A 12,298-nucleotide genomic window follows, 5' to 3' on the forward strand; every position below is an offset into this window, starting at 1 on the left:
CTGATTCCTGGTTTCAGCTTGGGTCACAATCTCACGGTTTGTGGGTTCGAGCCCCTCACCAGGCTCCATGCCGACAGCTTGCGGCCTGCTTGGGATTCTTTCTCTCTCTCCCTCTCTCTCTCTGTTCCTTCCCTGCTTGTGTTCTCTGTCTCCCTCAAAATAAGTAAATAAGTAAGTAAATAAATAAAAAATGTTTAAGAATTCAGTAAATCCTTACTGGTGTATCAGTCCGCCCTTACTCTAACAATGTTACATAACAAACCACTCTCAAAACTTAGGGGCATTCACCAACAGGCATTTATTTCTTGCACACGAGTCCGCAGGTTAGCTGCAGTGGAGCTGGGCCTGGCTTCAGGATGCAGGCTGGACCCAGGCCCCTGCAGTGTTTCTCATCCTCCTCGGGAAGGTCGCTACTGAAGCATGTGCCACTCACACAGAAGAAATACAGCGGCTTAAGAGGGCAACGCTGACCCCAGAAGTGCACTTCAAGATCCTGCTCACATCTGCTAACTTCTGGTTTGCGAAAGCAGGTCACACAGCCAAAACCAAAGTCAAGGGCAGGGAAATGCACTCCCCCCATGGAGGTAAGAGAGAAGGAATTCTATTTGCCAAATAATTATCTGATTTAGCACAACCACCTTGGTCATATGCGATGAGCACACAAATGACGGCGAAGCCGGCTAAGATATGATTAAGTCAAGTGAGGGTTTATTTTAGACTGGATTGTGTTCCCCGAAATGTGTATTTTGAAGGCCTAACCCCCAATGTGACTGTATTTGGAGACAGGCCCTTAAATAGAGAATTCGGGTTAAATGAAGTCATAGGACCAGGGCCCTGATCCCACAGAACTGGTGTCCCCATAAGAAGAGGAAGAGAGTTCAGGGGTGTGTGCACCCAGAGAAAAGGCCACGTGAGCACGCTGTGAGAACGCAGCTATCTGCAAACCAGGCAGAGGGGCCTCAGGAGAAACCGAACCCGGCGACATTTGATCTTGGACTCCCAGCCTCAAGAACTGTGAGAAATAAATTCCAATTGTACCCAAAGAAAAGACAACACTAGGGGCGCCTGGGTGGCTCAGTCGGTTGAGCGGCCGACTTCGGCTCAGGTCATGATCTCGCGGTCCGTGAGTTCGAGCCCCGCATCGGGCTCTGTGCTGACAGCTCAGAGCCTGGAGCCTGTTTCCGATTCTGTGTCTCCCTCTCTCTCTGACCCTCCCCCATTCATGCTCTGTCTCTCTCTCTGTCTCAAAAATAAATAAACGTTAAAAAAAAAAAACACCCAAAAAAAAAAAAAAAAGAAAAGACAACACTAATTCAAAAGAATGTATGCGGCATTATTTACAACAGCCGAGATATGGAAGCAACATAAGTGTCCACGGATGGATGGATGGATAAAGAGGATGTGGTGTCTGTGTGTGTGTGTGTGTGTGTGTGTGTGTGTTCATACAATGGATTATTACTCAGCAATAAGAAAGAAAAAGATCTCAGCATTTGCGACATGGATGGACCTCTACAGTATTCTAAGTGAAATAAGTCAGAGAGAAACAAATACCATATGATTTCACTTATATGTGGAATCTAAAAAACAAAACAAAACAAAAAATATGAGAAGCACCTGGGTGGCTCAGTCAGTTGAGCCTCCGACTCCTGATTTCGGCTCAGGTCATAATCCCAGGGTCATGGGATCGAGCCCCATGTCGGGCTCTGTGCTGAGCATGGAAACTGCTTAAGATTGTCTCTCTCTCCATCTGCCCCTCTCCCCCGCACTCGCTCTCAAAAAATAAACTAAAAAAATAAACAAAAATTTAAAAATAAAAATATAAAAAAACAAACAAAAAACCAAAAACAGACCCATAAATACAGAGAACGCACTGGCGGTTGCCAGAGTAGGGGCGCTGGGGGAAAGTGGGTGAGGGGCAGCGGGAGGCACAGGCTTCCAGCTATGGGATGAATACATCAGGGGGACAAAGGTACAGCAGGGACCATAGTCAATGGTATCACAACAGCGCTGTATGGTGACAGATGGCAGTCACGCTTGTGAGCACAGCGTACCGTGTAGAGTCGTCGAAACACTATGTCGTACACTCAAAACTGACGCAGCCCTGAGTGCCAACTCTACTTCCGATAAATTCGTTCGTTCATTCATTCATTCATTCATTCCAATCCACACAGCCTCTGGTATCTGGTTGTTAAAGCTGCATCAAACCAACAGGGCAATAGAGAGATTAAGTCCCAAAGGAGGAAGAGACTGCTTAGAGACAGAAGGAAGCAAACTCCATGGAGAAGACATCTTCTGGTGAAAACACAGCCAGGTGGGGTCCAACAGGTGCCGGTGGACGTGAGTCAAGAGGACGGCATCCGAGGCACCAGAGATGGCCGCAGCCTGTTCTGAAGACGGACAGAAGGTCAAGAGCCAAGACCATTGAACCCCTGGCTGCAGGCACCGCATCAGGTGCTTCACACGCGTGCTCGTGTTTCAGCCTCAGAACGGCCCTAAGAGGTGGGTGCTACTGGCCTCTTCCACTTGGAGGAGGAAGAAACAGGTTTGCTAAGATAACGATTAGAATCCAAGGAGATCGCGCAACAGAACAGAAATATGTCGGCAATTTCTCCTCACTGGTGGTCATTAGCTGAGGTCTAGAAAACAAATCCTGTGGCCTAAGGATGGGGAAACAAAGCACTTCTAAGAAATATCAGACAGTGGGGGGGATACGGGAAGCACCTGGGGGGCTCAGTCGGTTAAGCATCTGACTTCGGCTCAGGTCACGATCTCACGGTCCGTGAGTTCGAGCCCCGCGTCGGGCTCTGTGCTGACAGCTCGGATCCTGGAGCCTGCTTCGGATTCTGTGCCTCCCTCTCTCTCTGCCCCTCCCCTCCACTTGCACTCTGAGTCTGTCTCTCAAAACTAAACATACATTAAAAAAATAAAAAAAAAGAACCACGCCTTCCCGGACATTCTCAACAGCAAAATGGTAAACCCTACAACAATGCACGTTTTTTACATGCGTCCTGTATCCCCAGGGAGCCCACAAGCTCCCAGGAAGGGGATCTGCTTCACATCACACAGCCAGGCCCCTTACCGAAACCACTGCTCCCTACCCCAATAAATGCTTATCATCACATCTCCCGGCAGCTCCCGACCCCACCCCGGCTCCCCAATCCTCTTCATTCCAGAGCTAACTCTGGTTTGTTTATTCCTTCCAGGCTCAGAAACACTTCTGGAATAATGAATCTTAATGTGGGGTGGCTGAACTGGGGGATGCCGCGTCAGGCGGTGCTGATTACAGTAAACCCTGGCCATGATGTGATGAGTGCGATCCCAAAACGTAGCCACATCAAACGCGGGCTGGAGTTGTTACAAGGAGAACGCAGTCCTCCCAGGAGAGCTTCCCAACGCAACCCCACCCCCCATCCTGGCTGCCTCGCAGCGCCACCTGGTGGCAGGGGCCTGCTCTGGTTGAACTAACTCCAGGGATGATGCGGGGCTTCGGAGTCCGTTCTATCTGCCAGGAATTAGGAATCTTGCTCTTAGCTGGCACGCACTTCCCCAGCCTGGTCCAGGAAAACAGAGCCAGGAAAATTCCAGGCACAGCGAGCCCCTCCCTCTGCCTCCCTGCTTCCTGGCGTAGAGATGGGGTCACACTGCCTTTTCCAGACTCGCCCACCCCATCCACACCTCCCTCCTCCTCTGAAAAAGTCAAGCTCTTTAGTCTAACCCCACTTGGCAATCAAGTACAAGAGAGTCACTCGGCCATCAGGTTATATCAGCATTCGTATTTCAGGGCACGTTTTCTAAAGGTCCTGTTGTACTACAATTATTTGAAATTTTGTAATAGCCATGGGTCTTTTTTGTGATCAGGATAAAACGGCCATTATCATTTGGAAAATTAAGAAGGAAAGAAAAGTCCACTGTGTTTCTTTTCTATTTTTAAATTAATGTGTACATGGGGGGGGGTGATATCTTTAAAATTTTTTTTTTACATTTATTTATTTCTGAGAGACAGAGAGAGACAGACACAAGCAGGGGAGGGGCCAAAAGAGAGGGAGACACAGAATCGGAAGCAGGCTCCAGGCTCCGAGCTGTCAGCACAGAGCCTGACACGGGGCTAGAACTCACAAACCGTGAGATCATGACCTGAGCCGAAGTCAGACGCTTAAACCACTGAGCCGCCAGGCACCCCTGACATCTTTAAAATACATGTCTTCCATCAAAGTAAAATTCACTTACAGTTTTTCCTGATTGGCAGTCCGTGAGCTAATACATGTTCTAAGCCCTCGCATTCCCTTTTTCCAACTGTGTTTTCTTTAACAAATATTATGTTCACTTGATTTATCAGGTGGATAGAGAATTTAACCTTCCACATCCCCAAATTAGATAACTGACCTTAATAAGTTGACCTTACAGGGGTACCTGAGTCAGTTGAGCACCCGACTTTGGCTCAGGTCATGATCTCATGGTACGAGGGTTCAAGCTCCACATTGGGTTTGCTGCTGTCGGCACAGAGCCCGCTTCGGATCCTCTGACCCCCTCTCTCTGCCTCTCCCCTGCTCGTGTGCACTCACACTCCCTTTCTCTCTCTCTCTCAAAAATGAAAAAACAGGGGCGCCTGGGTGGCGCAGTCGGTTAAGCGTCTGACTTCAGCCAGGTCACGATCTCGCGGTCCGGGAGTTCGAGCCCCGCGTCAGGCTCTGGGCCGATGGCTCAGAGCCTGGAGCCTGTTTCCGATTCTGTGTCTCCCTCTCTCTCTGCCCCTCCCCCATTCATGCTCTGTCTCTCTCTGTCCCAAAAATAAATAAACGTTGAAAAAAAAAAAATTTTTTTTAATAAAAAAAATAAAAAAATAAATAAAAAAAAAATGAAAAAACAGAAAATACAAAGAAATGGAAAAACATTCCGTGCTCATGGATTGGAAAAAAATACTGTTAAAATGTCAATACTACCCAAAGCAATCTACACATTCGATGCAATCCAAATCAAAATTCCACCAACATTCTTTTCAAAGCTAGAACAAGCAATCCTAAAATTTTTATGGAACCACAAAAGACCCCAAATAGCCAAAGTAATATTGACAAAGAAGACCAAAGCGTGAGGCATCACAATCCCAGACCTTAGCCTCTACTACAAAGCTGTAATCATCAAGACAGCATGGTATTGGCACAAAAACAGACACATAGACCAATGGAATAGAATAGAGATTCCAGAATTGGACCCAGAAAAGTACGGCCAACTGATCTTTGACAAAGCAGGAAAGAATATCCAATGGAAAAAAGACAGTCTCTTTAACTAATGGTGCTGGGAGAACTGGATAGCAACATGCAGAAGAATGAAACTAGACCACTTTCTTACACCATTCACAAAAATAAACTCAAAATGGATGAAGGACCTGAATGTGAGACAGGAAACCATCAAAACCCTAGAGGAGAAAGCAGGAAAAAACCTCTCTGAACTCAGCCGCAGCAATTTCTTACTTGACACATCCCCAAAGGCAAGGGAATTAAAAGCAAAAATGAACTATTAGGACCTCATGAAGATAAAAAGCTTCTGCACTGCAAAGGAAACAATCAAAACAAAAAGGCAACCGACGGAATGGGAAAAGATATTTGCAAATGACATATTGGACAAAGGGCTCATATCCAAAATCTGTAAAGAACTCACCAAACTCCACACCCAAAAAACAAATAATCCAGTGAAGAAATGGGCAGAAGACATGAATAGACACTTCCCTAAAGAAGACATCCAGATGGCCAACAGGCACATGAAAAGATGCTCAACATCACTCCTCATCAGGGACATACAAATCAAAACCACACTGAGATATCACCTCATGCCAGTCAGAGTGGCCAAAATGAACAAATCAGGAGACTATAGATGCTGGAGAGGATGTGGAGAAACGGGAACCCCCTTGCACTGTTGGTGGGAATGCAAACTGGTGCAGCCGCTCTGGAAAACAGTGTGGAGGTTCCTCAAAAAATTAAAACTAGATCTACCCTATGACCCAGACATAGCACTGCTAGGAATTTACCCAAAGGATACAGGAGTGCTGATGCACAGGGGCACTTGTACCCCAATGTTTATAGCAGCACTTTCAACAATAGCCAAAGTATGGAAAGAGACTAAATGTCTATCAACTGGTGAATGGATAAAGAAGTTGTGGTTTATATACACAATGGAATACTACAAGACAATGAGAAAGAATGAAATCTGGCCATTTGCAGTAATGTGGATGGAACTGGAGAGTGTTATGCTAAGTGAAATAAGCCAGAGAAAGACAGATACCATATGTTTTCACTCTTATGTGGATCCCGAGAAAGTTAACAGAAGACAATGGGGGAGCAGAAGAAGAAAAAAAAGAAAAAAGAGAGGGAGGGAGCCAAACCATAAGAGACTCTTAAAAACTGAGAATAAACTGAGAGTTGATGGGGGTTGGGAGGGAGGGGTGGGTGGGTGAGGGGCATTGAGGAGGGCACCTATTGGGATGAGCACTGGGTGTTGTATGGAAACCAATTTGACAATAAATTTCATATTGAAAAATGAATAAACATTAAAATAATAATAATAATAAGTTGACCTCACAGGTTTCTCCCACCAGAATGGCTAAGATGAGAAAGACAGAAAATGCCAGTGCTGATGAGGATGTGAAGCATCAGGAAACTCCCAAACACACAAGTGGGTCACTTTGGAAAGCGGACTTTGGCCATACCCATCACGGCAGAGCAAATGCTGCCTTCCACCCCAGGAGTTCCACATATGTTCCCAAAGAACACACACCACAGCAGTCACTGCCATTCATGATTCTATCGTACGGCAACATACGATATTGTAATATATGTTACATATGTTATATATCGTATATATACGTTATATATATATATCGTATATATACGTTATATCATATACATCGTATATATATGTTATATCATATATATATCTTATATATGTATCATGATATACGTTATATCATTTAACATACGCTATTGTAATATACGTTATTATTCATGATTCAGTCCTGCTCATTATAGCCAAAAACTAAACACCTCCCAAATGCTCATCGGTGATAGAATAAATCATTGCATATTCACACAATGGAATATTCTACTGCTATGGAAAGACAGAACAACTACACTCGACGATACGGATCAGCCTCGCACACATGAAATTGAGAGAAAGAAGCCAGACTCAAAAAAGTGTATACTGTTCAAGTCCATTCGTAAAAGGCACAGAGACAGGCTAAACTAATTTTGAGGAGAGAAGTCAGAAAAGTGGTTACTCTTGGTAGGACCAGGGAAGGGGTGACCAGACAGAGGCAAGCAGGGAGTCTGGGGCGGGGTCACATTCCATTTCCCGATATTGATGCTCCCGACGTGGGTGTGTTCAGCATGCGAAAATCTAAGCTGTATGATTTGGGCACTTTTATATCCATCGTATAGTCAAAGAAGTTTTTAAAAATAGCCATCAATTCCCATAAAGGATTAGGTTTTGATCAATATAATTCACTTAGTGACCTTTTCTCCAATTAATACCAAAAGAGCAAAAAAGCAAAGCCCTGCCCGTTAAAACCGACCAGCTGACAGATAAAAAGAAAACAAATCAGATGGCATGCCATGCCCACAATCTTACCAAAAATCAAATGCATATTTTCTCATCAACGGGTTTCTTATCAAGAGGAAATAGCTCATCCTCCAAAAGGAAGAGTCTTAATCTATCTCTGTGCACATCTATTTGAAGGTGTTTAAACATGGCTGGTTTTCATTCCGCTGCCTGCCTTCAGTTTAAATGAAAGCCACATTTTCTGGAGACGTAAAAGGGCCAAGAGAGGGGCATACTGACATTTGACCTGATTTTGATCTAGGTTTCATCCAAAAACAATATTTATGCACCAGACATTGAACTGCCTAGAGAATGCTCTTGAGTATCTAATGCCCAAACAAGCAAAGCCAGGTGGCCACCAGTACTTTTTGACCAGGGACTTCCCAGTTACCAAGGATGATTCTCTGTTCTCTACGCAGGCAAACAGTGACACCCAGTGGAAAAAATAGAGAATAACAAGCTATCTTTGGTAAGTGCTGCTAACGAAAATTCTGCATATGGGTTTACTTTAAATGATTTAGGGGAAGTTTTTCAAAAACAGTTGAGAGAGGGGCGCCTGGGTGGCTCAGTCGGTTGAGCGTCTGACTTCGCCTCAGGTCATGATCTCACGGTCTGTGAGTTCGAGCCCCGCGTCGGGCTCTGTGCTGACAGCTCAGAGCCTGGAGCCTGCTTCAAATTCTGTGTCTCCCTCTCTCTCTGCCCCTCCCCTGCTTATGTGCACTCTCTCTCCCTCCCTCTCAAAAATAAATAAACTTAAAAAAAAAACAATTGAAGTCACCCATTTAAATGAGTAAAGGAGTAAGGAGGCAAACAAAAGAATAAAAGTTCAAATGGTAAATAAATATATATTCAAATATGTCCCATAATACTAGTAATTGGAGAAAAAAACATTAAAATAGCACCCAAACAACCATTTTCACCTACCTGATTGGAAAAATCACTAAAGTTTGATCATCTCAAGAACCAACATAAGTTAGGAGAGATTCGGTATCCCAGTACTCTCCTGGTGCAGGGGGAACAAATACATCAGCATACATCCAGTTGGAGATGCACTGGATGTTATTTTTACAAAATATTAAATGTGCACAATGCCATAATTCTGATTTCCACAATTAATCCTAGACCCTAATTTTCATTTTTGTGCCAGGACGTGAGGACTATCCAGGACATGTACTAGAAAGCAAGGAGTCATGAGTTCATGTCCATGAGCCGACCAGAAGGGGGCGCCTAATGGCCAAAGTCGAGATGAGCAGAACATCAAAAACAGCAATGACTGAAACAGAGTAATATATAAAAGTCCACAAATCCTTACTGATACACAAGAAGGTGTCAAAGAAAACACAACTTAAATTTATCCGCCATCACTGGAGATAACTATTATACCGTCTCCTTATTCTAATCACTGACAATTAATGGGAAAGCACTAAGCATTTACCCTACATTTCTAGCGGGCACTATAATTTAGGGTCACCCCACAATTCCAGGAAATGACAGAAATCTCTTCTTTACGGAAAAACGTCAATGTAGAAGACACGGTAGAATTTGCAAATCAGCATCCTACAACCCCAAGTGAAATCGGTGACTGACCCCAGGCCCAACACAGAGGGAAAATGATGGAGAGCTTGACGTGTGCACAGTGCCGACATACCCTTCCACAGATTCGTTCCTGTTTGCAAGGGAGAAATGTGTGACTTCGCAGTGCAGAGATGTGACCGCCCCAATCTTAGGCCAGTCATCAATAACAGCATCTCCAGGGGCGCGTGGGTGGCTCACTTGGTTGGGCATCCGACTTCGGGGTTACGATCTCACGATTCGTGAGTTCGAGCCCCACATCAGGCTCTCCGCTGTCAGCGCAGAGCCTGCTTCGGATCCCGTCTCCCTGTCTTTCCCTGCCCCTCCCCTGCTCATTCTCTCTCTCAAAAATAAACAAACATTAGAAATGATCATAATAGCATCTCCAATGGTGGGACAGCCAGATGCTATATGTTTTCTGTTGTGACGTAATGTGGAATATACATTTGCTATACCTACCAAATATTCTTGCCAAAAAGTTCATCCTGAATCTATTCAAGCCTTTAGGTATAACTTCCTGTTTGCAGAAAATTTAGGTGATAGACGAACAAGTGAAGCACCATCATAAAGAAGCAATCCTCAAACCCAAAAGATAAGATGATGGTCTTAGGTCTTCAAGACAGTATCACTAAAAAAAAAAAAAAAAAAGGTGGGGGGGGGGTGTTACCATCCTAGATTAAAAGAGTTGCTTAAGGACTAAGTAGAACAGTGGAATGTAATATACAATGAGTCGTCCTTGATTGGGTTTTGATTTGAAAAACATTTAGGAGACGATTAGGAAAAATGTAATGGGAACTGGACATCAGATGATGTCCAAGAGCTACTAGTAAGGTCATCTTCATTTTTTAGAATCCCATACTGAGATATTTAGGGGTGAATGCTACAATGCTAATCCACTTTAAATTTCCAACAAAACAGATGAAACAAATATGTCAAAATATTAACAACTGTTAATCATAGGAGATGTGAACATAGGCATTCATTATTCTATTCCCTCTCCTTTTCTGGGCTTCAAGTTTATTTTTTAAAAAACTAATGATATACAGGAAAAAAATATGAGGACTTGTACAAGAATATTCAATGTAACACTGCTTATCAGGGCAAAAATTTGGAATCAATCTAAATGTCTTTCAACACCAGAATGAATAAATTACCGACCTTGATAAACAGACTTCACACCCAGCAGAATAGTTAAGACAAAAGAGACAGAACATTTGGTTCCATGAAGTATTGGCAAGCACTAAAATGACAAGTGTTTCTCTACTTGATGTGTACTTATTTCTAAAGTTTGTTCATATTTTATTTTACTCCTCATCATATTCTTAGATTTTGGCATCTTAGAGATGTACATATTTACTAAGCTTTAGCAGATAAGGCTCTCTGGGATAGAGGCTCAAAACTTGTATTTGAGGGACGCCTGAGTTGCTCAGTGGGTTGGGTGTCCAACTTCGGCTCAGGTCATGATATCACTGTTCGTGGGTTCGAGCCCCACGTTGGGGTCTGTGCTGACAGCTCAGAGCCTGGAGCCTGCTTCCGATTCTGTGTCTCCCTCTCTCTCTCTGCCCCTCCCCTGCTCATGCTCGCTCGCTCTCTCTCTCTCTCTCTCTCTCTCTCTCTCAAAAATACATAAATATTTAAAAAAAATTTTTTAACTTGTATTTGATGAACTGGTAACATTTCAAAATTTCACCTCCCCCAAAAATATAACACAAGCACAGTTGGAAATGGCATAAGTTTCTTATTTTACTACATTAAAAAAAAAAAATAGGACGTTAGTTACTTGTGTCATCTTTTCACACAAGAAAAGACATTTTATCACCTAAGAGTACAGATAGATGGCTATAGTCCCGGATGAAGAGCAGTCCCTTATACAGAAATACATTTAGATTTATGAAGATGCTATCATCTGAACAACCAGGACAAACTTGGCATTTGAGGAAACAGCTGAACTCTGGGGGTTGGGCTTTTTATCACGTCACCTGTGCTATGTCACAGGGCATAGCACAACATGGCACACTGTCGGCCTGAACGGAGACTTCCGGTTTCCCTTATCTGTTCAGGGAGGAAATACACACCATTGCTCAAAATATAAAGAAAAAATTTAAAAAATTTTAAAAACGTTAACCGAAAATAACTCCTCTTTGACAACCAAGGCTCCAAATGAATTGGAATGCACTAGAAAGGCTGCGTCTAAAATCCTAGAACGCAGAGCCCGAGAAACATCCGAAGTTTCTTCAGAGCCCTCAGACTTCTCAGCAGAGGGCGGGAAAGTGCTGTGTGGTGAACACGACCCCGGGCTTTGGACCCATCAGACTGGATTTGAGTTGAGCCCCACCAGCCAGGGACTTGCAGCCTGTAATTCCAGCTTCACCATCTACCATAAGTAAAAGCAAGAGTGTCTTGTCAGAGCCCCGGGGATCAAATGGAGGGACGCAGGGTCAACGACTCAGCACAGTACCTAGCTCTTGGGGTGAGCGATCTACAAAAGAATAGCTCTTGGTATTACTCTTTTACTCCTGAAACGAAATTCCCCGAGCTTAGAGTTCTTCTCCAGCTAGGCAGATGGAGACCTAGCCAAGACAGAGCAGGCGGGGTGGTGGGGGGGCGGGGGTGGGGGTCAGAGGGTGGCATCACCAAGCACTCCGCCATTCCTCCCCATCCGGGGACACTGGCCGCGTATGGCTGGGTCAGGTCCTACAGCAGCTTTGTGGGGAACGGTGGGCTGCAGGTGCCCAGACTGCCAATCCCAGGGGAGAAAGGCTGGAGACGGGTCGACTTAGCTCTTAACTAAGCTCACGCTTCCTCTGCCTGCAGACCTGCTCCTTGTAAGACCCACTCTGCCATCCGCCTCTGCAGGCTGGCGGAGACCATCAATCGAGTGGCCCTGCCCCTGCCCCCCAACCCCCGCCAGCGTGTGACAAAACTAAAACCAATCAGACTCTGCTTCCCCCACAGGAAACAGTCACAGTCAACGGATCCTGACAGAGCAGTGGCTTGAAGATTGATACCCACTACCTAGGTGCCTGGGGCTGCCTGAGGCCCCACCCCGCTCAGAGGAAAGGTTCCTACGGACTTTCCTTTCGTTCCAGGGATACCCCACAACCTGTAACATGTTTCTTTTATGCATACGTTACGCAAG

This window comes from Puma concolor, chromosome A3 (genome assembly GCF_028749965.1).
Source record: "Puma concolor isolate L17-30 chromosome A3, mPumCon1.1.hap2, whole genome shotgun sequence".
Taxonomy (NCBI): Eukaryota; Metazoa; Chordata; class Mammalia; order Carnivora; family Felidae; genus Puma; species Puma concolor.